Here is a 24,199-nt window from a genome sequence, read left to right as displayed (position 1 = left end):
TTTACTTTATAAAAAAGATAAAACGGAGCATTACAAGGGCACAAATTGCATTATTAAACAAGCAAGAGGCACAAAAGGTTCATTAATTAAAAGAAATGTTTAGGATTAAGATATTTAGCAAAACTAGTATGTTTAAAGCAGAACAAGTATGTATAAAGAGAAACAAATGTGTTCAAAGCAAAACGGGCATGTTTAGAGTAAAACGAACACAAGAAAAGTACAATGAGCATGAAAAGAGATTAAATGAGCAAAGCGAATATAACAAGGGTAAAAGGGCACATTGAGCATAAATAAAGCTAGGCGACTGCATGTTTTTGTCAAAGTGCTGTGTTTTGGCATAACTCCAACTTGGTATTGTATCAAGGGCATAACTAGAGATGTGAAGTTGTTCTATCTCGCCATTCATTCTTACTGATGGGTTCGGAGCCAGTCTTCAGCTCCAACCAGGCCAGCTGCAAAAGCTTGAGGTCTTCAACCAGCTCGAGGCCAACTCCCTATCCCATGATGCACATTGCTCTTCCCCCAGATCTCGTTTGCTGCTGCAACTTGATTGAACGTTCACCAGCTCTTGCCAGTGAATGTTATTGTGTTTCTTTTATTTAAAACTTGTTAAAAAAGCTTAAATTAGATATTTAGATAGATAGTTAGATATTTACATATTTAAGAGATTTAGATATTTAAATAGTTTAAATAAGTTAGATAAGTGGCTGCGTTTTTAGGCCTTTAGTTTTTCCCTATCTTATATTTCTTCATAGTTGTGTGTTTTGAGTTAGAGCCTTTGTTATTTACAGGGCAAGTATATTGATATTTAGATAATTAGATATTAAGAGTTAGTGTGTTGTGTTGATATAGATATATATTCTATATTAGCTTTGAGACTCTGGATATTTCTGAGTGTTTTTCTTACATATGTAGAGTTTTTTTTTCTCTGTTACTGATAGGATGTCTCATCAAGAGAAAGAGAAATCCAAGTCTGAGTTTAAAAATGCCCAAGATGTGGGCAAAAGATGTCCATCACTGATGGACATACTGACTGTGTCTATTGTTTAGGTGAGGTGCACCTACAAGAAAGCTGTTCAATATGCCACTCTTTTAGTGCTAGAGTGTTGCATGAGAGGAAGGGGAAACTTATGGATAGAGGTCTTTTAAAATCCTCTTTCCAAGAGGCACTGGAAAAGCATGACAAACACTCAGACGTCTTCTAGTTCTTCAGAGCCAAGAAAAAGTCCATTGACCTCAAAAACCGGATCGAGTAAAGCTTCAACATCGGCTCCACAGCCAACAGAATCAGCTGTTGTTTTGGTTAGGAGCCGGTGTCTCCTACATTGAAACCCCCCATCTTACAGTCTGTGGCTTCATCCACACATTCTTTTCGGGCCTCAAGTAGACTTTCTGATTTGGATGTGGATCGTGTGGTGAAGAGGCTTCTGCAGATACCGGCACTTTTTCAAAAATTTTAGCGGCACCGACCCCTGGAACTTCGGCGCCAACACAAATTCCCCCACTGTCTTCTGTTCCTCCTTCGATCTCCCTCAAAGTTTTGGAGCTGGAGAGCTTGGAACTGATGATCATGGAGCCCTCTGGGCCGACACCTACCTCAGGTTTGTTGGCCCTGACTGCCCTGTTATCTTCTGTGTCGACCGAGGGATCTCGGAGCCGACGCTCACCGGTCGGGTCCAGGGATGATAGTCAAATCGACTTGTCGGTTCTGACTTTGCCTCTCGGGACCTCGGCTCGAGTGAGCCCAGCTCTGACCTCAGGCTTGGAGCCCTCTGTTTTGATGCTGGGAGAGTCCCTTGTGTCCTCTGATCCAGGGGATTCCTCACGTCGGGACTGAGGGGGCCTTCGAGAACATGAGGAGGGTATCGTCCATGCCAACAACCACACTGTCAGTGCCAGCAGCTCCCTCCCTTAAAGCACTGGTGTCTACCTCTACAACACAGACTCCATTAAAGCGTCGAGACCCTGAGCCTCAGGAAGCCCCATTGGGCGAGCCATGCTCTTCCGAGACCTCTCCAGAAGCTCCCACTGAAGTGGTTCCCAGGAAGAGACTTTGCAAGAAGAAGCTCTGGACTCCCCACAGGAATCCATCACTTCGGATACTTAGATGAGTCAGAAGGGTCCTCACAGTCCCCCTCAGAGGATATCTCATTCACAGATATCTTAGAAATTCTTAAACAGAGGGGTGGCTGGAAATCCCTTAACCCTACTGATGATGAGTTAGTCCTCCTGAAGGGTTTTGGGTCACAACCCTCCACCTCTTGGGTGTCTTCACCCTTTGATGAGTTACTCTCTCGAAGGGCATGGGAGTCCCCAGATACCATGGAGCCTGTTCCCAGGAGGCCTAATAAATTTATAACTTGCCCTCAAGACAAAACCTTTCTAACTAAAGAAGTGCCCGTTGATGCCATGGTGGTGGCATTGGCCACCAAGAAGGAACTATCAGAAACTTCTACGTCTGTTCATCCTCCTAACAGAGATTCCAAGATCATGGACAGATATGGGAAGCATATGTTTAGTTCAGAGGCTTTTGTCTTTCGATTGCTCCTCTTAACAGAGATTCCAGGATCATGGACAGATATGGGAAGCATATGTTTAGTTCAGAGGCTTTTGTCTTTCGATCGCTGAACTATCTCACACATTTCCCTAGGTTACAAAGGGATCTCCTGAAGGAACTAGGAGATACCCTGCAGGGTTCAGTAGCTGTGGGGGTTTCAGACAAGGTAACTTCCCAGCACTCTACTCTTAATTATATTGTGAATTCTTCCATGCGTCAGGTGTCATATGCAGCTGATGGAACGAGCAGAGCAGCGGGTGCAGGAATTGCCCTTAGGAGACATTCCTGGATGTGCCTATGTTCCTTTGCGGAACCCTTTAAGTCTTTATTTAACACCCCTTTTGACGGCTCATCCTTTTTTGGACCAAAAGTAAAGGAAACACTTACCAAGAGTGAGAAAGTTGGAAGGACTGTCTGCCGTCAAAGTACATTTTTCTACTCCAATTAGAGTTTACCTCAAAGGGATGGGGGGTGGAAAGATGTGTTTCTGCAAATCTCGGGAATCTTTCCAGGACACTCGTGGGTGACCCCCCCCCTTCTAGAGGCAGAGGAGGGGAAAATAATGGAAGATGCCATCCACACGGCAGAGGGGATCCGCAGAATCAGGGTGACAGAGATCAATTCTTTGGGAAGCACTCCTGAGAGGAGGCCCGACTATCCATCTCTGGATAGTCTGGGGGCGCATTTCTTTGTACCCAGACACCTGGCTAAAAATAACAAAAGACAGCTGGGTACAAATTATCATATCCAGAGGATACTCAATTCCCTTTGCCATACCACCCCCTCTTGTGAAAAAAATCCCAGACGTCCCATCAAGTCACAGGGAGCAAGCAGTCCTAGAGGTCCAAATGTTGCTGGAAGAAAAAGTCATACAACCAGTCCCAGCAGATTCCTCACTGCCACCACCAGGCATCAATTCATACATGCAAGGGACACAACTTTAAATCTCTGCAATCAATTGGGGATTACCATAAACTCAGAAAAATCTGCCTTGTCGCCATCACAACAGACCGTTGTTATAGGAGCAGAACTAAATACAGTCTCAGTGACCTTAAGTCTTCCTCCAGAAAGAGTTTGTCTTTTACGAAAACAAATCCCAGACCTGCTTCCAAAGACAAAAGCCCCAGTTTCATTGGTACTCAAATTGCTAGGAATGATGGCGGCAGCGATCATTGCCATTCCTCTGGGTCAGATGCATATTCGAGTACTGCAGTGGCTCCTGTTCTCTCAATGGTCCTTTCAAAAACTTTCAATGTCACACCAAAGCATGATAATGACTATGTACAAGAAGGACCTTCAGTGGTGGCTGACATCTCAACAAGTAACTCTAGGCCGTCCATTTGTTCTACCCACTCCTATAGCCACGGTGACCACGGACACTTCTTTGATAGGGTGGGGGGGCATTATCAGTGAAGAACAGCCCAAGGCACATGGAAAAAGCATGATGCTCATTTGCATATCAGTGTCCTGGAGATGAGAGCCATACTCCTAGCACTGCAGTCCTTTCAAGGCTCTCTCCCTCTGGGAACAATTGCAATTCAGCAGACAATATGTCAGTGGTCTGGTACGTAAACAAACAAGGAGGAGCCAAATCTTATCCCCTGTGTCGAGAGACCCTGAGAGTATGGCAGTGGGCAACTTCCACCCAGCGCTTTCTGATAGCAACCCACATCCCGGGGAAATCCAGTGTGATAGCAGACAGGCTAAGCAGGGCAATTCTCTTGCCTCACGAGTGGTCCCTAAAGAAACAAGTAACAGGAAGGAACTTCCGCAGATGGGGCCAGCCTTGCTGTGATCTCTTTGCAACCCCAATGATCACGAAATGCAGCAGCTACTTTGCCCTAATACCCTTGTTGGGGGATGCCGCAAGGGATGCACTGGTGCACACTTGGCCCCTGGGTCTCCTTTATGCCTTTCCCTCTAATACCCAAAGTATTAACAGAAAGCAAAGACTCTGGGAAGGACCATAATCTTAATAGCCCCTTACTGGCCTCGTCAAATTTGGTTTCCCTTCCTTCAGCCTCATCTATCAGAAGAACCTTGAATCCTGGACCCGGTTTCTGATCTTCTGACCCATTCATTGGGGGCTCTTATTCCTTCCCTTCACTCCCTCAAACTGACAGCTTGGCTGCTCCAATTCCAAACATAGCCAGGATTCACAACCTCTCAGCCGAGGCTCAACATATTTTAACATCTTCTCATAAATCATCTACCAGAAAGTTATATCTTAGCAAATGGAAAAGATTTTCTATATGGGCATCTCAGAATGATATTGATCCGTACCTAGCTTCAATTTCATCCATTCTGGAGTTTCTGACTAAACATTTCAATGAAGGGGCCCCTGCAGCTACCTTTAGAGTTCAATTAGCAGCAATCTCAAACTGTCATCTTGGTGTCCAGGGTTCTAATGTCATGTCACATCGACTCTCTAAAGCCCTTCTCAAGGGTACTATTTATTTGAGACCACCTGTCAAAACTCCAGCCATGCCATGGAATCTAAGTTTTGTTCTTTCCCGAATTATATTAACCCCTTTCGAACCAGCCTTATCGTATGATTTGAAATATCTCTCATGGAAGACCATATTTTTAATAGCTATCACTTCTGTTCGAAGGATTTCTGAGTTGCAAGCTTTGACCATCAAACCTCCTTGTCTGAATTTCCATAATGGCAGAGTTTCACTCAGAACTAATCCATCATTTTTACCCAGAGTTTGTTCAGAGGCAGATCTCAATCAATCTATTGAATTGCCCGTTTTCTTCCCCAAATGCACAAATAAGATGGAACACATGCTGCACAAACTTGATGTTCATAGGCAACTCTGATTTTATTTGGACAGGACCAAACAATTCAGAAAACAGAACAGCTCTTTGTCTCATTTTCGGAATCTAAAAGAGGTACTCCAGTGACCAAAGTCACCTTGTCAAGATGGTTATTAGATTGTATTTCTTTCACTTACAGTTCAGTGAATGCTCCAATACAACAAAAAATAAAAGCCCACTCTACTAGAGCTGTATCTACCTCTTCAGCCTTCTCGACTAAGTTACCATTAGATGCTGTTTGTGCAACAGCTACCTGGTCAAGGCCTCATACCTTCATCACTCATTTCAAAGTAGACAAGGCCTCCAGTGACAGGGCTTCCTTTGGTTCCACTGTTGTGAAGAACATTCTCCCGTGAGCCATCTGAGAAAGATGGTGCTTGGGATGCTACCCATCAGTAAGAATGAATGGCGAGATAGAACATCTTCACATAAAGAAGTTATGTACTCACCATAACGTTCCATGTGAGTTGTTCATCTTGCCTTCATTCTTAAGTCCCACCTTCCAATCCCCATCCAGTCTACTTGAGGACCGAGACTTCTTTTATTTATGGTGTATTGTCTCTTATCCAGTTCTTAGGGTGGCATATTAATAGTTATAGGTAGCCAGTTGGCAGCAAACAAGATCTGCGGGAAGATCAAGGTGCATCATGGAATAGGGAGTTGGCCTCGAGCTGGTTGAAGACCTCAAGCTTTTGCAGTTGGCCAAGTCGGAGCTGAGGATTGGCTCCGGACCCATCAGTAAGAATGAAGGCGAGATGAATAACTCATATGGAACGTTATGGTGAGTACATAACTTTTTTTTTATTCAAAGTATTTCAAAGTGTGTAAAAGTGCTTACAGTGTGTGCCTATTGCTGTGCATGTATTCTGAAGAGTTTATCTGTGTGCAAAGTGCAGCTATTTAGTAAAGTACAGCCATTTTGAAAAGTTCCTTGTGCTGGGTATGTCTGTTCGCAAAGTGCCACCATTACAAAGTGTTTCTTGCACTGTAAAGAATTATCAAGCAAAGTACCGCCATTTTGGAAATGTCAGTGTCCCGTGTACTGTTTATTCGCAAAATGCAATTACTTTGAAAGGTTTTTAACTCCAAGCTTTTTCTGCCAAGTTCATTTGCACTGTTATTTGAAATGTTTCTTAAAATGATGATAAATGACTTTTGCTGTACTGTAATTTTGAGAATGTTACAGTGCCCAATAAACTTATTTCGCAAAGTTCAGTTATTCAGAAGTTTGTTGTGCCACTGGGCAAAGTTAAAAACACTGGCATAAATTTCTGGCACATGTGTATGTGTGTGTATTCATGGATATTTGCAAAACCCTTCACTGGGATGTGTTAATATGGCAGATGGATTTCGAAAGCCCTCACCACTTACATTTGATCAGAATATAGCAGAGAATTGGAGAATATTTGAGCAAGACTACGATATTTTTATACAAGCAGCTTATTCAGGTAAAGATGCATGCACCAGGGCATTCATTTTGCAAAACCTAGCTGGTTCAGAGGCCATAGAAAGAGAGCATTCATTTGTGTGTGCACCACCAGTATATGAAGGAGAAGGGGAAAACTGTCATATTGTTGTACAGGCTGACTCAAGGGAAACCACTTTGTGTTTGAACCACAAGTTCAGCAAAATGGGTAACCCCAGACAAATATTACATTAGAGAGGCATTTGTTTTACACCTGAGATCAGAAACCAGGGAATACTTTTGCAGCTTATATTACTGACTTGAGAAACAAAGCTAAATGTGTCAGTTTAATGACTTAAAAGATGAGTTAACAAAGGACAGGCTTGTGTGGGGTATTAATAGTGCTGTTGTGAGAAACATTTTGCTTCGTGAGAGTGCATTAATGTTGAGTAAAGCCATTGAGGTTTGTCATATCCATGAAATTACAGAAAGACACACAAGTATGCTTGCAAGTGACAAGAGCATGATTTCAGCAGGCTCCAGAGCAAATGTAGATAGCATGCAACATGTGGCAAACAAAAGCAGGCCTAAGTACATGGCAGTCACAGCCTCTGCTGATTCACTAGGAAAACCATGTAGTTTTCCAGCAAGTTCTAAGAACGGAGCATGCTCAATGCAGTACAAGCGTGAGTCAGCAAAACCCAAATCCAGCTTCATTGTTAATTGTTGCATTTGTGGTGCCAGTCATGAGTCTGAAAGAGAAAAATGCTTAGCATTTGGTCAGCAGTGGCACAAGTGTAAAAAATGGAACCATTTTCAAAAGTTTTGCAAATCAGGTAAGCCTCACACATGTACAGGGAAAGGTGACTCAAAAAAAGTAAATTGATCAAGTAGAATTGCAGCAGTCTACTTTCTATCTAGATAGTGTATCCGTAATTGGTGAAAGGGTCGTGAATTTGTTGGCAAAGAACAAAGTGTTTTGTATTGTCCAGATCAATGGTAAATCCAACAAGCTCAAAGTCGACACTGGTTCAAAGTTTATTGTTATATCAGCAGACACACTTGCCAAGGTGAGAACTGACGAGCTACTTAGTGTGGCTAGTAGTGCGATACTTGTTGCTTATGGAAGTGAAGAAATTCAAACTGAAGGCTCAGTAGTGCCATTTTCTCAGAGTATGCTGATGTTTTCGATGATAAGTTGGGCAAACTTCCAGTTGTGTATTCTATGATGTTAGGCCCAGAGGACAGTCCAGTAGTCAGACCAGCGAGAAAAATTCCAATAACTATGCAAGATAAAGTCATAGCTCAGTTGGATAAAATGGTGCAGCAAGATGTAATTTGTCCAGTTACAGAACCAACTGAATGGGTGTCATCCATGGTAGCAGCCCACAAGAAAGGCTGAGACAAAATCGGAATATGTATTGACCCAAGAGATTTAAACAAAGCATTAAAGAGACAGCATCATCCAATGCGTACAGTCGAAGAGGTCGCAGCCCTAATACTGAATGCCACTGTTTTTTCTGTCTTGGATGCAAAAAGGTCATTTTGGCAAGTGATGCTTGATCACAAATCCTCTTTACTGACCACTTTTGGTACCCTGTTTGGCAGGTACAGATTCCTCAAGATGACATTTGGAACAAATTCTGTAAGTGAAGTCTTCCAGCAAGCAGTGGAGCAAATTTTTTCAGGTTATCCTTGTGCTGTAATAGTTGATGATTTATTGGTTGGAGGCAATGGTGAAGCAGAGCATAATAGAAACCTTAAGAGAGTTCTAGACAAAGCATGTGAAGTGAACTTAAAGCTCAATCCTCTAAAGTGCAAATTCAGGCTACCAGAAGTTACATATGTGGGTCATTTATTTACAAACACTGGCTTAAGACCAGACCCATCTAAGCAAGCAGCTATTCTTGAGATGTCAGCACCAGATAATATTCAAGCTCTACAGCACTTCCTTGGCATGGTCAACTACCTAGGCAAGTTTATACCAGACTTCAGTGAGTTGACAGCACCTTTAAGAGAGCTAACACACAAAAATGTTACATGGTCTTGGTTGGAACAGCACCAGTAGGCATTTGAAGACCTTAAGCAGAAAATTGCCACCCTACGTACATTAAGATACTATGATGTCAATAAACCAGTCACTCTTTCCTGTGACACTTCAAAATTTGGTCTTGGCGCAGTTATTCTTCAGGAAGCTAGACCAGTAGCCTATGCATCTAGAACACTTACCCAAACTGAAATGCAGTATGTTCAAATTGAGAAAGAATTTCTGGCAATAGCATTTTCATGTTCAAAGTTTCATGATTATATTTGTGGTCGAGCTATTCAAGTTGAAACTGATCACCAACCTCTAATTACTATTCTAAAGAACCTTATGCATTCAGCTCCAGTGAGATTACAAAGAATGATGCTGAAATTGCAAAAGTACAACTTGAAAATGGTTTACACAAAAGGCAAACTTCTTTATCTGGCTGATACCTTATCCAGATCACCCAGAAATACGACAGAACAGCTTTACACAGAGAATTTTGACTTTGACCTAATGGCAGTGCACAATTTTTCTACCACGAGACTTGATGAGCTCGGAGATCATATAAAGACTGATCCAATTTTGCAAAAACTCAACCACTACATTAATGCTGGATGGCCGTCAAAGCAGTCTAGTGTACCTGAAGTGCAAACCTATTTTCCTTACAGAGATGAGATGTTGATAGAAGAGGGCATTATTTTTCAAAGGTCCTAAAATTGTTGTTCCTGATTCTTTACAACATGAATATATACAGATTTTGCATTGTGGTCACCCAGATTCTGACTCTGCTAAAAGAAGGACGAGAGAACTAGTATTTTGACCTTCACTCGTGAAAGACATTGATAAAGTACTTTCTTCTTGTTCAGTATGCAATAGTACTAAACCACATTTGCAGAGAGAACCACTTCAGCTAAGTCAAGTTCCTGAACTACCTTGGTCAACAGTTGCCACTGACATGTTCAAGTGGAACAATCAGTATTGCCTAGTATTTGTAGACTATTATTCACACTTGCTTGGGATTGACTTACTACCTAATCTAACATCCACTACCATTATTACCGGATTGAAACGTCATTTTTAAGTCCATGGTAGTCCACACAAAGTTATTTCTGCAATGGTACTCAATTTACTACTCAGTTATTTCAGAAATTTGCAAGAGAATGGGACTTTGTGCATGTTACTAGTAGTCCGAGCAGATTTCTTTCTTCATTGAAAGAAGGAGAGACAGTGAGGATACAAACGGCAAAACGTTTCCACTGGATTGGTCAAGTAACAGGTATATGTACCGAGCCAAGATCCTACTTCGTAGAATCTAAGGGTGTGGAGTACAGGAGAAATCACAGACATCTCCTTCCTGTATCAGAATCTGTATCGTAGCATTGTTTCTGTGATACAAACTCTAGATCAATGTTCCTTTTCCAGGATATGTTCTACCTTCTGATTCCATTCCTAAGGATGTTCCCAATATTCCTAAGGCTGAACATTCAGCAGAGACCGTTCCAGTTGCTAAGTCTATTTCCCAGTTTTATATCACATGATTTGGTTGCACGTCCAGACCGGGTATGAGATGCACGTCGACTTTACGTACATAATTCTGTATAATGCATGACAGAAAAGCTATTTGCATGTTAACTGATGTTCTGTGCATCGCATGTTCTAATTCTCAAAGAGGGAGGATGTAAATCAGTGTGTGATGCGTCTTCAAGAAGCATAGCAAGTGATGAATGTGCATATATAAATAGCAGGCATGTGTTGTACCTAATGCCATTTTGAAAGTGCAGCCAGAGAGTAAGCATGTGAGAACAAATGTAGTTAGTTTGTATATAAGTTACCCAAGTTCAAGTTAATAGCTATGATCATAATGCATTTGTACGTACTAAAGCTGCTTGAACAGAACCCACAAAGGCTTGTCTATTACATCCTGACTAGACGAGCGAAAGACCTGATGAAGATCGTAGCTAAAGTTAGCTTTTGGAATCCTGGAGTTTGATGTAAAGGTGATGTTTAGAAGATATACAGTTGATTCTGTCATAACAGTAAAAATCAGGAGGCAGCCTGTCTGAGGAGATCCTATACTTTCTTTTAGCAGTAATGAACAGTAGATCCTGAGCAGCACTTTTGCTATGTACACAATAATCATGATGAAATTTCTGAATCTTTAGCTACTGATGCATCCTGAGCTAGTGGTCAGAAGCCTCTGAGCATAATTTTAAAAATGTTTCTCTTAGAGACTTGCCTCTTTTGGCAGATACTTTTCATTTTGTGACTTTTTTAAAAAATATGTTAAGGTTTTGTAATTTTGGAGTAGGTTGTAAGCATTAAGCATGCAGTTGTGCTTGCTGTCACTTCACCAGGTTAGTTTCATTTGTTTTCACTGAAGTGAGCAAGATCACTTGGGCTTTTTGAAATAGGCAGAGGTGAGACAAATTAGGTTTTCTGAAATGTTTTACTGTTCTGAAAGACTTGAGGTTGGCGTGTTATTTTTACTTACACCTTTATTGAATTATCACTTAAGATGGATCTACTTCAAACCTTCGAAATCCCACATAATCAAAATCCACTTCATCAAGACGAAAAAAAAACTTCACTTACGCGAACAGTTACATCATCAAAAAAGACTCCCAGGAAAGAAACTACTTGGCCACCATGGAGGTATTTGCCTTTTCCTCCCACTGTAGTGCTATCTTGGAGTTGGAATATTTAGTTGGGGGGTGTGGGGGGGCTCTGCCCCCCCCCTCCCTTGATGGGTTTAATTTAGTTTGTTATGTGTAATTTGCCCATGGTGACCAAGTAGTTTCTTTCCTGGGTATCATTTTCGATGATGTAACTGTTCACATAAGTGAAGTTTCACTTTTTTCGTCTGTATGAAGTGGGTTTCAAGTATGTGGGATTTTGATTGTTGGAAGTAGACCCCTTAAGACATAGGCAAACATACATTTATATAAAAGAAAGCTAAGCATGTTAACAGGTTCACAGTTACAAACATATAATATATTGCATATATTCCTTTATACATTTATAATCAATCTAACACTACATAAATTCCTCAGTTCCTGCCTTCCCTTAAAACTCACTCCTCCTCCAAAACATTATTCTGCATGTGTTATTCCCATAATTTCATTTCTTTCTATGTATTTTGCTCCTACCCTTTTCTAAAGAATACCACTTTCAGTTCTTTTATCTCTGTTACAGTACTCACTACTTCAAATACAGTTGGTTTGGACTCTGAATTCCATTTTCAAGTAATTCCTTTTTGGCAGCCACCAGAATTAAACTAAACAAGGCTTTACTATGTCTAGGCAATTCAGATCCTGCATTCCAGCTCAAAAATATAATTTCCTTAGTTACACCCATTTACTCACCCAGTATTTCTGACAGATAACTCTGTAGGGAAGTTTTAAACTGTGCCTTACTCTCCCAAAATATATGTTCCCAGTTACCTTTTTCTTCCCCATCTTTACTACAGCATTTGCCATCTACCTGAGGAAAGATTCTTTGGAATCTGCTCGGAGTATAAAAATACTGATGCACTTGCAAGGAAAAATCCTAACTCTTCCAAACTTTGTTGCATAATTGGGAGCCATGCATATGTCTTCCCAATGTTTTCTTGTTAACTGATTGTCCAGTGTCTCTTTTCAGTCTTTTGTAAACTTCTCTTGATTGAGTCTTATGAAGTTGACACACAGTTATATTCAGCATCATCACTGAAAATGTCATTTTCCATTCATTTATTTCATTGATATTAGAACTTGAATTGTGGTGGTGTTGATGAGGTTACATATTTGTATAGAAGAGAGAATTTTGTTACATTATCAGAGCTAAATTAGAGCTTTGTAAGCATGTCTATAAGTCTTCACTATATGCAAACCTTGTAGCATCTTGGTTGTTGTGTTTGAATGATGTTAAGTTGTTCTTAAGGGCTGTTATAGTGTTGCAGACACTTTAATGAGTCAGGTAAATATGAGTAGTGGTCAGAATACTTGGCAACACCTGCCACACCAAGGCGAGCTTTACATTGTGCCTGCAGATCATTTATAATCACTGGCTCCCTGTGATTTCACCCACCTCAGACCGAGTGCATTGCCTTTAAAGTGCAACACTGGCAACATTAATTTAACCTTGAACAACACTGTTTTGTAAGTATACATTACATGTGGACACAGTCATATAAATGTCTTGAGCACTAACACTTCAAAGGGCAGATGTTCACAGCTGTCTGTATACTAGCTCAGCATTGTGCTCTTAATCTCATTTTATCATTAGCCACCGTAATTTAAAACTCAGTAATTAAAATCTTCATTTGGAATAAACAAAATAAGGCATTACATTTGACAATAGGTTTGGAAGCAGAAGTATTTTTCCTCAAGAGTGTAAAATGGTCTTGGATGAAACTAAAGGAACTGTTAAACAAGTAATAGCTGTACTGTCATTTATCGGAAATATTTTAGATGTCCTTCAAGGATGCAACTGTAGTCCTGACATATGGGTTGTCCTGCCTCAGGCAGCCCTTCGGTCGGCCGGATTCCAAAGTCTGGGTCCGGCGTCAGCTGATGTCGCCCTTTCCCCGACGTCAGAGCGCCTGGGGTATAAAAACGTCAGCCGACGCCATCTTCTTCAGTCTTTCTTGCCGCGTGGCGCCCGAAGCAGAAGCAGTTCGCAAGTGCCGGTCAACCAGCTCCTGTGTTTTCAGCTACTGAAGTCTTCAAAAAAGCTAAGTACCCCGTTGGGGACCTTTTCTTGCCTCAGCCGATGTCAGATAAAAGTGAAAAAGTTAATTGTTTAACTTGTGGGGAAACAAATACCTCATAAGGATTTCCACTCCTACTGCTTACCCTGCCTAGGCCCAGAACACAACGTCTCGGCCTGTGCAGCTTGTGCCTCTTTCAATAAACGCACTCTTAGGCGTCGGTCAGAGTTTGCACAAGATTATTTTGGGGAAGATTTCTGTTATATCATGCCGTCGGAGCTTCCGACAGCACATTTACCTAAAAAAACGGAAGGATAAGGACCGACACCCGCGGTCTCGGCCGAAACCACGCTTAGGCCTACCTCGAGTGTTTCGGTCTCTTCTGAGCCGGTTTCGCAACCGCTACAGACCGACGACACCGCTCCACCGGTTACTTTGGTACCGGAGGCCAGCTCGGTGCCGGTTTCTGTGCTCCCCTCTGAGACCGTAGCCCAGGATATTTCTGACACTATTTCAGTGGATAAGACTACTCCAGCACGTGGGGTTGCCAGGCCTCCAGTGTCTATGTCCATTAAGGCCTACACACGTGCTAAGGCTGCCAAACAGGCTAAGTCTCTCCCACCAAGATCTGTTTCTCTGGGATCCACTTCTGGTTCTCAAATTTTAAGTTTAGCTGAGGACCTTATTTCTTTAATTAGGGGTTCACAGCCTCATCCAGATAGAGGCTCTCAGCCGCCTTCTGACAAGAGGCCTAGGGTTGAGCAGGTAGACTCCCAGTCCTCCGATGAGGCCTCAGGTGATTCTGCACATTCAGACTACCAGGAGGAGGCCTTCCCGGCCTACGAGGATTCTGATGCAGAGGAATCTGTTCCCTCTGCTTCTCCTCCTGAGGAGTTTTCCTTTGGGGAAACGCTTCATTCCATGAGGGAACACTTCAAATGGCAAGGCCAAGAATACTCAGATTCTAGGAAAAGGTTAAGGGAATTTTTAAAGCTACCTCAGCATAGACCCTTAGCTATTCCTCCAGTTTTAAATGTTTTAGATGATGTGTACTTAGAATCTAGTGTTTCCCCTGACTCCCTCCCACCTGCTCCTGTCAAGCCAGACAGGTACTACAGGGTCCCAGACACACATCAGTTTTTGTGCAAGGGCCATACTGCTGACCCTGAAACTATTTCTCAGGGGCCTAAAGGGGTTTCCTCCACTACTGCTAAGAACCCACTCCCTTCGGAAAGAGATTCTAGGGCTTTAGAAAGGTGGGGAAAAAAAGTATATACATCTTCCACCCTTTCTATGCGAGCATTAAATTGCCAATTTCATGTGATTCAGTATCAGGAATACATGGAGGATGACTTGCAAAAGAAACTGGCTTCCCCTGAACCATTAGATAGAAAGGGGTTACAGGAATTGGTTCATAATACTAAGCAGGTTAGCAGCCATTTCCTTCAGTGTGGATATGATGCATTGGAAGCTTCATGTAGAGCAGCAATGACATGTGCGGTCATACGCAGACATGCTTGGTTAAAGGAACAAACATTGCCAGACCATGTGAAAATTAAGCTTTTGGACACACCACTAGAGAAGCATAAGCTATTTGGTGCTACTGCACGAGAGGTTTTAAAGAAAAGCGAGGAAAAGGCAAAATCAGTGCAAACAGTCAAAGATTTCCTCCAGGTACAGCCTCCAAGATTCAGCAGGAATTGGCCTTCTAAGCATTGGTCCTTTCCTGACACAGACAAATTTCAAAGAGGCAAAAACAGACGTGGCAGAGATAGAGGGCAAACTCGAGGCTCCTACAGAGGACGTCAATGGCAGCCTCCGAACCAGAGAGGTGGGGCAGGACCTTCCACTGCTCCACCAGGACAATCTCAATGACTCAATGACTTGACTTTGACTCTGCCATCCAGGGCTCAATTAGAAGCACCTTTGGGCGGAAAATTATCTTTATTCTCAAAAAATTGGCACAATATTACAAAGGACAAATGGATACTGGAGATAATAGACAAAGGATACAGATTCCATTTTCATACACTGCCAACAAGACATGGCAGGCCAAACCTGCCACCAAATCAAAGGGCAGAGGCACTCAAGCAAATAACAAACCTACTTCAAATAAGAGCAATAGAAAAGGTTCCTTCTGCAGAACAAGGACAAGGATTTTATTCAAGACTGTTCCTTGTTCCAAGAAAAGAAAACCAATGGAGACCAATTCTGGACTTGTCCGCACTGAATACTTACCTTATTGTGCCAAAATTCAAAATGCTGACTTTACAGCAACTCCTTCTCATGCTGGGCAAGGGGTCTTGGCTGGTAACTCTGGACTCTGGACAGGCATACCTGCATGTCCCAATCAGACAAAGTTGCAGAAGATACCTCAGATTTCTTGCAGGCTCAGAGCATTATCAATTCTCAGCATTGCCCTTTGGCTTATCTACTGCGCCCAGAGTGTTCACGAAATGCCTGGCATCAGTAATTGCACATTGCAGACTTCAGGGGATGCAAATATACCCTTATCTGGACGACTGCCTTATACAAGCGGACAGCCAACAAGCCTTGTTAAAAAACTTGGACTATGTCATTCACCTACTGCAGGCCTTGGGATACACAGTCAATATTCAGAAATCAAGTCTTGTACCATCCCAACAAATACCTTTCCTGGGTGCCACACTGGACACAAACACCCAGATGGCGTTTCTGACAAAAGAAAAACAAAAACAATTACCAGAATACTTCAGAAGATTGGCAACACACACCCAGATGACTGCAAGGAAAATCCTGCAGGCCCTGGGTTTCATGGCATCTTGCATTCTTCTGATTCTACATGCAAGGCTGCATATGAGGAAACTACAATGATACCTAAAAAGTCTATGGTCTCAGCACAGCCACAGCCTAGAAACATTGATCTCACTCATTGCATGCCTTCAAAAGGAATTTCTGTGGTGGGCTCAAGCAAGCCAGATAAACAAAGGTCTGCCTTTCAGCAAGCCTCATACAAGTCAAACCATAACAACAAACGCCTCAGACCATGCATGGGGGGCGCACATGGAGGGCAGATGCATTCAAGGGCAATGGACACAAAAAGAAAAGCACCTGCATATCAACCAAAAAGAAATGCTGGCAGTGATACATGCAATCAAGGCCTTCGAAAAGTTCATGCATCAGGGCCATCTACTAATAAAGACAGACAATACCACAGTTATGTGGTACATAAACAAGCAAGGAGGTACCCATTCCTACCCTCTTTGCAGACTGGCAATGAATCTCTGGGATATTTCCCTACAATTGAAGATAGAGCTACAATCCCAGTTTGTACCAGGGAAGGACAATGTTCTGGCGGACAGCCTAAGCAGAAACATCATGGATCCACACGAATGGATGTTGCATCCAGACATTTTCTTACAAATAGCTCAAGCATGGAGAAGGCCGGATATATATATTTTTGCCTCCCACTTCAATCACCATCTGAAAAGGTTTTGCACAAGGACATACCATCCTCAAGCATGGAAGGTGGACGCCCTCTCCTTCAGTTGGAACACTCTAACTCTATATGCCTTCCCACCTCTACCTTTGATGACCAAGGTGTTACTAAAGATCAAGACAGAGCAACCGAAAGTCATACTGATAGCTCCAGACTGGCCAAGACAACACTGGTACCCACTGCTGCGGAGCTTGACACACACCAATCCGTGGCTCCTTCCTCAATGGCCACTTCTTCTGACACAGCACAATTACAGGACACTACACCCCAGCTTGAAAACATTGAAGCTGACAGCTTGGAATATTCCATGACTATTATTCAGGATACACTTTCCAAAAGGGTAAAAGATATCATCCTGGAGGCGCGCAGACCTTCCACTAGAAAAACATACTCAGCAAAATGGAAGAGATTTTTTATCTGGAACAGCAAAAAGGGTCAAGACCCATCAGTGATGAGCATTCCACAGATCCTGGAATACTTGGCTGAAATGCTCCACAATGGCCTTTCATATTCATCCATAAAAATACATGCTTCAGCAATATCTGCCAAATATAACACTGATCCGCCTGTATTTTCTCACCCATTGCTAAGACAGTTTCTAAGAGGTATAAAGAACATCAACCCTCCAAGGAAACCACCAGTGCCTGCATGGGACCTCAACTTCATGCTGGAAAAATTAACTCTTCCTCCCTTTGAACCAGCAGCATCTTCAGAGTTGCAATTTCTGTCTTGGAAGACAGCCTTCCTTCTGGCAGTATCCTCAGCAAGAAGAGTCTCTGAGCTACAGGCCCTTATGGCAATACAACCATTTCTCATTTTTCACCAGGACAGAGTTTCTTTGAGAACCAATCCGTCATTCATGCCAAAGGTGGTATCCAGGGTGTCCCTGAATCAAGCTATTCACCTGCCTACCTTCTTTCCCAATCCTCAAAATAAAGGAGAGAGACTTCTGCACACCTTGGACATACACAGACAGTTGCGCTACTACTTGGACAGAACAAAGTCTTTCAGAAAATCTGACCAGCTTTTTGTAGCTTTCGCTGCTGGATTGCAGGGAAAAGCAATTTCCAAACAGACAATTTCTAAATGGATTGGAAATTGCATTCGATTCTGCTACTCTTTTCATGGAAAAATTGTGCCAGCTGACATCAGGCCACATTCCACCAGAGCTACAGCCACCTCCACAGCCTTTTTAAGAGGAGTGGCAACAAAGGACATTTTAGAAGCTGCTACATGGAGCTCCGTGCATACATTTTCCAAACATTACAACCTGCCTTTATACTCCAGGTCCAGAGCAGGGTTTGCCTCTGCAGTCCTGCAGGGCATTTTAGCTACACCATCTTTGTCTTAGTGCCTACCACCCCCAGGTTGGCTATGGTATTCAACCCATATGTCAGGACTGCAGTTGCATCCTTGAAGGACATAGTACAGTTTTGTACCTACCATAAATGTAGAGGTCCGATAGGTATGCAACTGCAGTCAGGTTTTCCCTCCCACCTACCCCTCTGTGGTATACTTTTGGGTTTCTTCCCCTCATTTTAGCTACCTGGGGTAATCTTTTATGGTGTATTTGTTTTTATACTATTGTACTTGTCTGGAATTTTTCTCTATTTTTCAAAATTTAGCCTTCCTTAGAGGGCACCTGGCATCTGAGGCAAGAAACACTGAAGAAGATGGCGTCTGCTGACGTTTTATACCCCAGGCGCTCTGACATCGGGGAAAGGGCGACATCAGCCGACGCCGGACCCAGACTTTGGAATCCGGCCGACCGAAGGGCTGCCTGAGGCAGGACAACCCATATGTCAGGACTGCAGTTGCATACCTATCGGACATCTACATTTATGGTAGGTACAAAACTGTACTTTATTTATATTATAGGCGCCTTTTGTAAATAATTATTTGGTTGATGTTTTGTTTATTGTTTTTTAACCCTTTTTTATCTACTTCATTATTAATTTTATGTTATCTGATTATTCATTTAAAATCACTAAAATATTTACAAGGAAAAAAGAATGTAAAATGGAAGTTTTGAACAGGCATATAACTTAGTCCAGTCACTTACCTAAATTGCATCTTGCCTATGTCTGGCTAAAGAGACATTGTGCCCTATCTGTAGCTTTCAGGATCCAAAATAGATCTGGCAGAAAATTTCAAAGCAAAAACTTTGTCTTCGTGTATATCCTCCAGTAGGTAAATCAAGAAACTGACTTTCTAGCAGGCATGGCAGTATCTATATAGTATTAACAGCACCTCTCTCTCTCTATAGGCATCTCATTTTTTTTGCAGTTTTACTTTGAATTTTAGTATTCTTTTTTTAGGGGCGGGGGGCACTACTCCCAACAAGTTACTGTCCGTGTATAGCATCATCACCATATGACCTTGCGTGTAGCATCTCCCAGTGAGGATTGGATTCAAAGCACTGCAGTGGTTTGCGCTGTTCAAAGGCAGAGGGTGTCATTTTCAAACTATAATAGTAAATGTGCTTTTTATATGTATATACATTTATAAACATTAAGCAAATTCTACATTTCTTTTTAATACTGCATGGCTAGTGACCTGTTCTTTTCCTTTTTTTTTCTTCAGTTCAGCTTAGTTCACTTCTGCATTTTTCCTCTGAAAGTAAAGTATGATTTCTCTGTAGTGATCCTGTGAACGTCCTCCACCATTCACAGGGTTTACTTGACAAGTAAAGAATGGAATACATTTCCAGGCCTTTCTTCTGTATGACTCACAAAGCACACACATTAAGGAGAATTTAGAACACCAGTTAGCCTGCCACATGTCTTTAAGAGATGGGAAGAAACCAAAGTACCAAGAAGAAAGAAACACAGAGGTTGCGCAGACTATGCAGAAATAAACCTACCTGAGAATCGAACCAGAGAACCTCTTGTTGTTAGGCAGCAGTGCTATCCACTGTGCTACTGCACTGCCCCTCTCTCTGGCATTTGAGCTTTAATTGAGAAATGCACTTTGCACTCTTAGACCCTGTCAGATAACTTGTTATAAGGATAACTACTGCAGCAGTAGTCATCTGTCATTTGTGACCAGACTGCTTCAATTGCAGTCTGACTTACAGAGTTTTCATATCTACCCTGAGCACCATTGAACCATTTCCCTTGCCCAAGACATCAGTAAAACAGAGCTAAAATGGGGCATAGTCCATACCATCTTCATTTCTTTTTAGCTCACAAAACGATTCATCACCAGTATGTTTTTATTGCCTTCCAAAGGAGATTTATATGAGTGAAGTTATCTGCTTGGGCTCTTTTTTTCAGTTTGTCTTGACTTGTTTATTTATATTGCAACTACTGTTAATAAATTCACTGTAACAGTTTTTTTTTCCTGAAGGCCATGAAGTCACCATTAAAAACAGTAGCAAGTGTGCCTGCTGAAGACGCATTTTACTAAATTGTCATCTTCGTAGAGGCCTAGTTTAAGATCACTAGTTCTCTTTCTATGAGTGCTGTGTGACTATTAAAAGAAAGGTCCTACTTAGGCCTGTAAAATTTGAACCCTTTCTTAAGCCCTTGACTCCACAAGGAGAGTTCTCAAAGAGGAGCCAAAATGTAAGATATCCATGAAGAATGAGTGCAGGCATAGAAAAATGGAAAAGGTTAAACACTGATGAATAAAGAACCAGTGAGCAGAGAGCAGGAAGCTTGCTGTCATCTCACTAGTGCCACTGAAACCTGAGTTCTTCAGACTGAGTGAGACTTCTCCTTGACTGTCTCTTGCTAACTGACTTTAACATTACCTGTATTAAGCCTTCCCCGGGCAGACATTGGGATTGTGTCTTTCATTTCTAGTTAGTTCTCTGTAGAAGTTTCTGAGACCGCCAGGCTGAGTTTCATTTCCCAGCTATTCACAATTTGCCCATGGAATCTGCCTTCTGCATATTTGAGCTGTGCCGTACAAGAAATTCTGCCCAGAAACTGTCCCAAACATTCTCGTTTATAGGGTTCCATAAGGCTCAGTCTTAGTGTGTGTGTGTACGCAAATAAACCTCTTTTTGACTTGTTTAGGTTTGTGGCGATTTTCAAGGAAGTATTAGGGTGTAGTACTCTTACAGACCAGGGGATATTTGGCCAGACCACTAAGAAAATTATTTTACTCAATCTTTGATTAGTGCCATTGTATCTGTTACATCCACCTGATCTACCACAAGCTCAAGCAGATGAGACCTTGGTTTAACTTCTCATCCACATTATGAAGGCTTTACTGAGGATTGGGTAGCCATAGTCCATTTATGGCTCAACCATCAATAACTGGAGTGGCACTTAAGATTCCTTGGCTTCAGACTTGGATGAAAAAGACCTAGCATATTGTGCACAAATATCTTTGCCATTAGGATATGGTGCAGACATTGAGACCATTTTGCCAGGTTCCTTTTCAGAGAACATCCTCTTTTGAGAAGGCTTGTTTCTTAAGAGGGAACATTTTAAGTGGCGGTCTTAGGGATGTCTGCCACTTAAAATGTTCCCTCTTAAGAAACAAGCCTTCTCAAAAGAGGATGTAGATTTAGTGAGTTTAGAAGAACTTGACTGTATGGCTGTTTCTCCCAGTATACCAGGCATTAGACATCATTTTTATAAGCAGTTTCCCAACCTCCCATCCCTCTAGAACTGGATACGTTTTACATGGCAAAGGGCTTTCTGAAATAGGTAATATCCCAGACTCTGACCCTGCAATGTTATATCTCAGTACTTAGGAGTCTTTGTTAGCTACAGGGCTCAACGTCCTCTTTAATGATAAGGAATGCAGACTGCTGGTCCAATTTGGAAAAATATTTATACATAATCTACAAAAACTGCCAAATATGCGTAAAAAATTACCAGGGAAATGTCAAGCACAGTGGAGGTTGTGGCAAGTAAAATAAGTAACAAGGCCTTATGGAACACACTAACCCTGACTGTTTTCAGGGTGGAAAAGTGCATCATTAAATGTTGTCATGATGTTACTAAGCCTCATGCAAGAGACTACAACCGCAGAGATAGCTGTTCACAGGCATACTTTTTGTTTTTAGCCATTTTCAAGGGGTGTTATAAGACAACTGTTTTATGTAAGCTTGCACAACCCCACCCAGCATTTTTTTTTGTTAATGTAGTGGAAAAGGAGAAACTATGGATTTGTTTAAGCAACTCTTTCATATTTGTTTCTCAGAGTACAGGAGATAATATCCCACAAACAGATTATTTGTGTTGGAAGATACCCAAGGCAGAACAGTTCAGACAGATGATATTTGAAAAGAAGCAAGCCTGGAGAAGTAGTAGAGGCCAGAGCAGGTATGACTAAAGCAGGTAAGTTCCCCCTAGGCAGGATGGGAATGGCTTGTACTAATTCTGTCCCACCATCTGCTTTCCTTCCCATGCAACCCTGGAGGGTGATATTCCCACTTTAGAACAAACTGGTTGTACCTGATTTCAGATAAATAAGTAAGGGGGATTATTTCTATAGGCTGCAAAATACAATTCATACCTTTTCTACCCTTTATATGAATTCCTACCATCCCATCAGATCAAGTAATGTTACCACAGTCAGTCTGGGTTCTGTTCTTGCTTTGCAGAGCAGTGGAGAGGTCATTCTTTTTTTCCTCAATTTTTTTTTATTTTTCAAGTACAGTTGATTAAATAACATTGTATTTGTATGTAACATCTTATGTAACTATGTACACTATTTATATCAGCTTGACACTATAACAGAGCTCAATATATACAATTACTTTATAGGTGTAACAATCCAGTTATCAGAGTGTATCTGTTCAGTTATTGTAAAGTGTCAATAAATGATCAGACTTTTTTCCATGGATTGTTTATAAATGGCTTAGGATGAATCCTTAATTCTTTAATTTTAATTTCCAACAATGCGGTGGTCTTCAGTAGGCTGTAGAAGTCTTCCAAAGTCGGTATTGTGTTTGTATTCCATCTTCTTGTTATACACTTCCTTGAGATTGCAAGTATTGTCCATACTAGATACATATTTGACTCATTCAAATGAGGACCTTTGAACACATTTAATAATACTAGAGCTTTAGATAAGTTAAACAATTCATTAAATAAAGCTTGTAAAAAGTTTTTAATACCATTCCAAAATGGCTTAATTTTAACACAGTTGGAAAAAATGTGATTCCAGTCTGCATTGTGTATTTGCTCACACCTCCAACATATTCCCTTTGTGGAAGAATTAATTTTAGTAATTCTATCTGGAGTTAAGAATGCACTGCGCAAGCATTTCCAATTAAAAACTTTCCAGTATTGTGTAAAGGATGTATGTTTTATTGATAAAATATTTGATTTAATTTCTTCAGTTAGCTGTAATGAGTGTCCTTTTGTTATATAATTTCAGTATGAGGATTTGGGTGTTTTATAATTTATCAATATCGTGTACAATTTCCATATACTATTTCCCATGTCATAATCATTATATATAAGTTCACAGGTATTTTGTAAGTTTAGGTATTTCTTTAAATGAAGAATTACTAATTATTCTGCATAAATCTTGCAAATATGTTAGACTGCTTTGCATAGTTAGCCAATCTTGTTGTGGAAATTTTTATGTTGTTTCTATTGTTTGCATATCCAGAACTTTTAGTTCTTTGATACATTGAAACCAACAAATCCTTTCTGTTCCCAGGGATTAATTATTTCTCTGCATATTTTATGCAGATAGCTCTTTGTAACTATGAATGGTGTTAAAAGATAAAAAAAAAAAAATAAATAAATAAACACACAAGGGCCAGCAAAGCAGTTCCAATAGCTTTATTGGCAAGCGGAATGGTGCATAGAATACACCAATGTGAATCCCAAGTCCTCAGACTAGTTTCGGTGAATACCTTCTTCAGTGAGGAACAATAAAAAAAACACATTTACCAGTGAAAATGCATGATATATATAAGATGCAGTAGCCAATAAAAATGTGGTATCTTCCAAACCATGCATGAATGTAAGAATGTATATTACTAGCATGGTGTTTGTAAACAGCATATAAATCACAATTTGACATATAAATGATAGATGACATATCAAAATATAATATATAACAAATATGTAACATCTCCAGTGCAAAAAGCATGAACATAGTCCGCAATCTATCACATTGTGTTAGATATGATTTCTGTAATGCAATACTTAATCAAAAAGAATCTGCTAGACTATGCAGTATAAATCCCTAATTGCACTTGTCAAGTATGGAATGCCAAAAATATAAGTCTAATTCCAAATATCCCC

General features: G+C 41.1%; 1 protein-coding gene across 3 annotated transcripts in view; it reads left to right on the top strand.

Annotated features, from left to right (window-relative positions):
• MLLT3 (MLLT3 super elongation complex subunit) overlaps positions 1–24,199 on the top strand; it is a 1,902,592-nt gene that overhangs the window by 1,402,122 nt on the left and 476,271 nt on the right. The window lies entirely within an intron of this gene.

The sequence above is a fragment of the Protopterus annectens genome, chromosome 2.part0 (assembly GCF_019279795.1).
Source record: "Protopterus annectens isolate FY-2018-M chromosome 2.part0, PAN1.0, whole genome shotgun sequence".
Taxonomy (NCBI): domain Eukaryota; kingdom Metazoa; phylum Chordata; order Ceratodontiformes; family Protopteridae; genus Protopterus; species Protopterus annectens.
The sequence above is the reverse complement of the archived record's forward strand: the minus strand, read 5'-3'. Positions and strand labels throughout refer to the sequence as shown.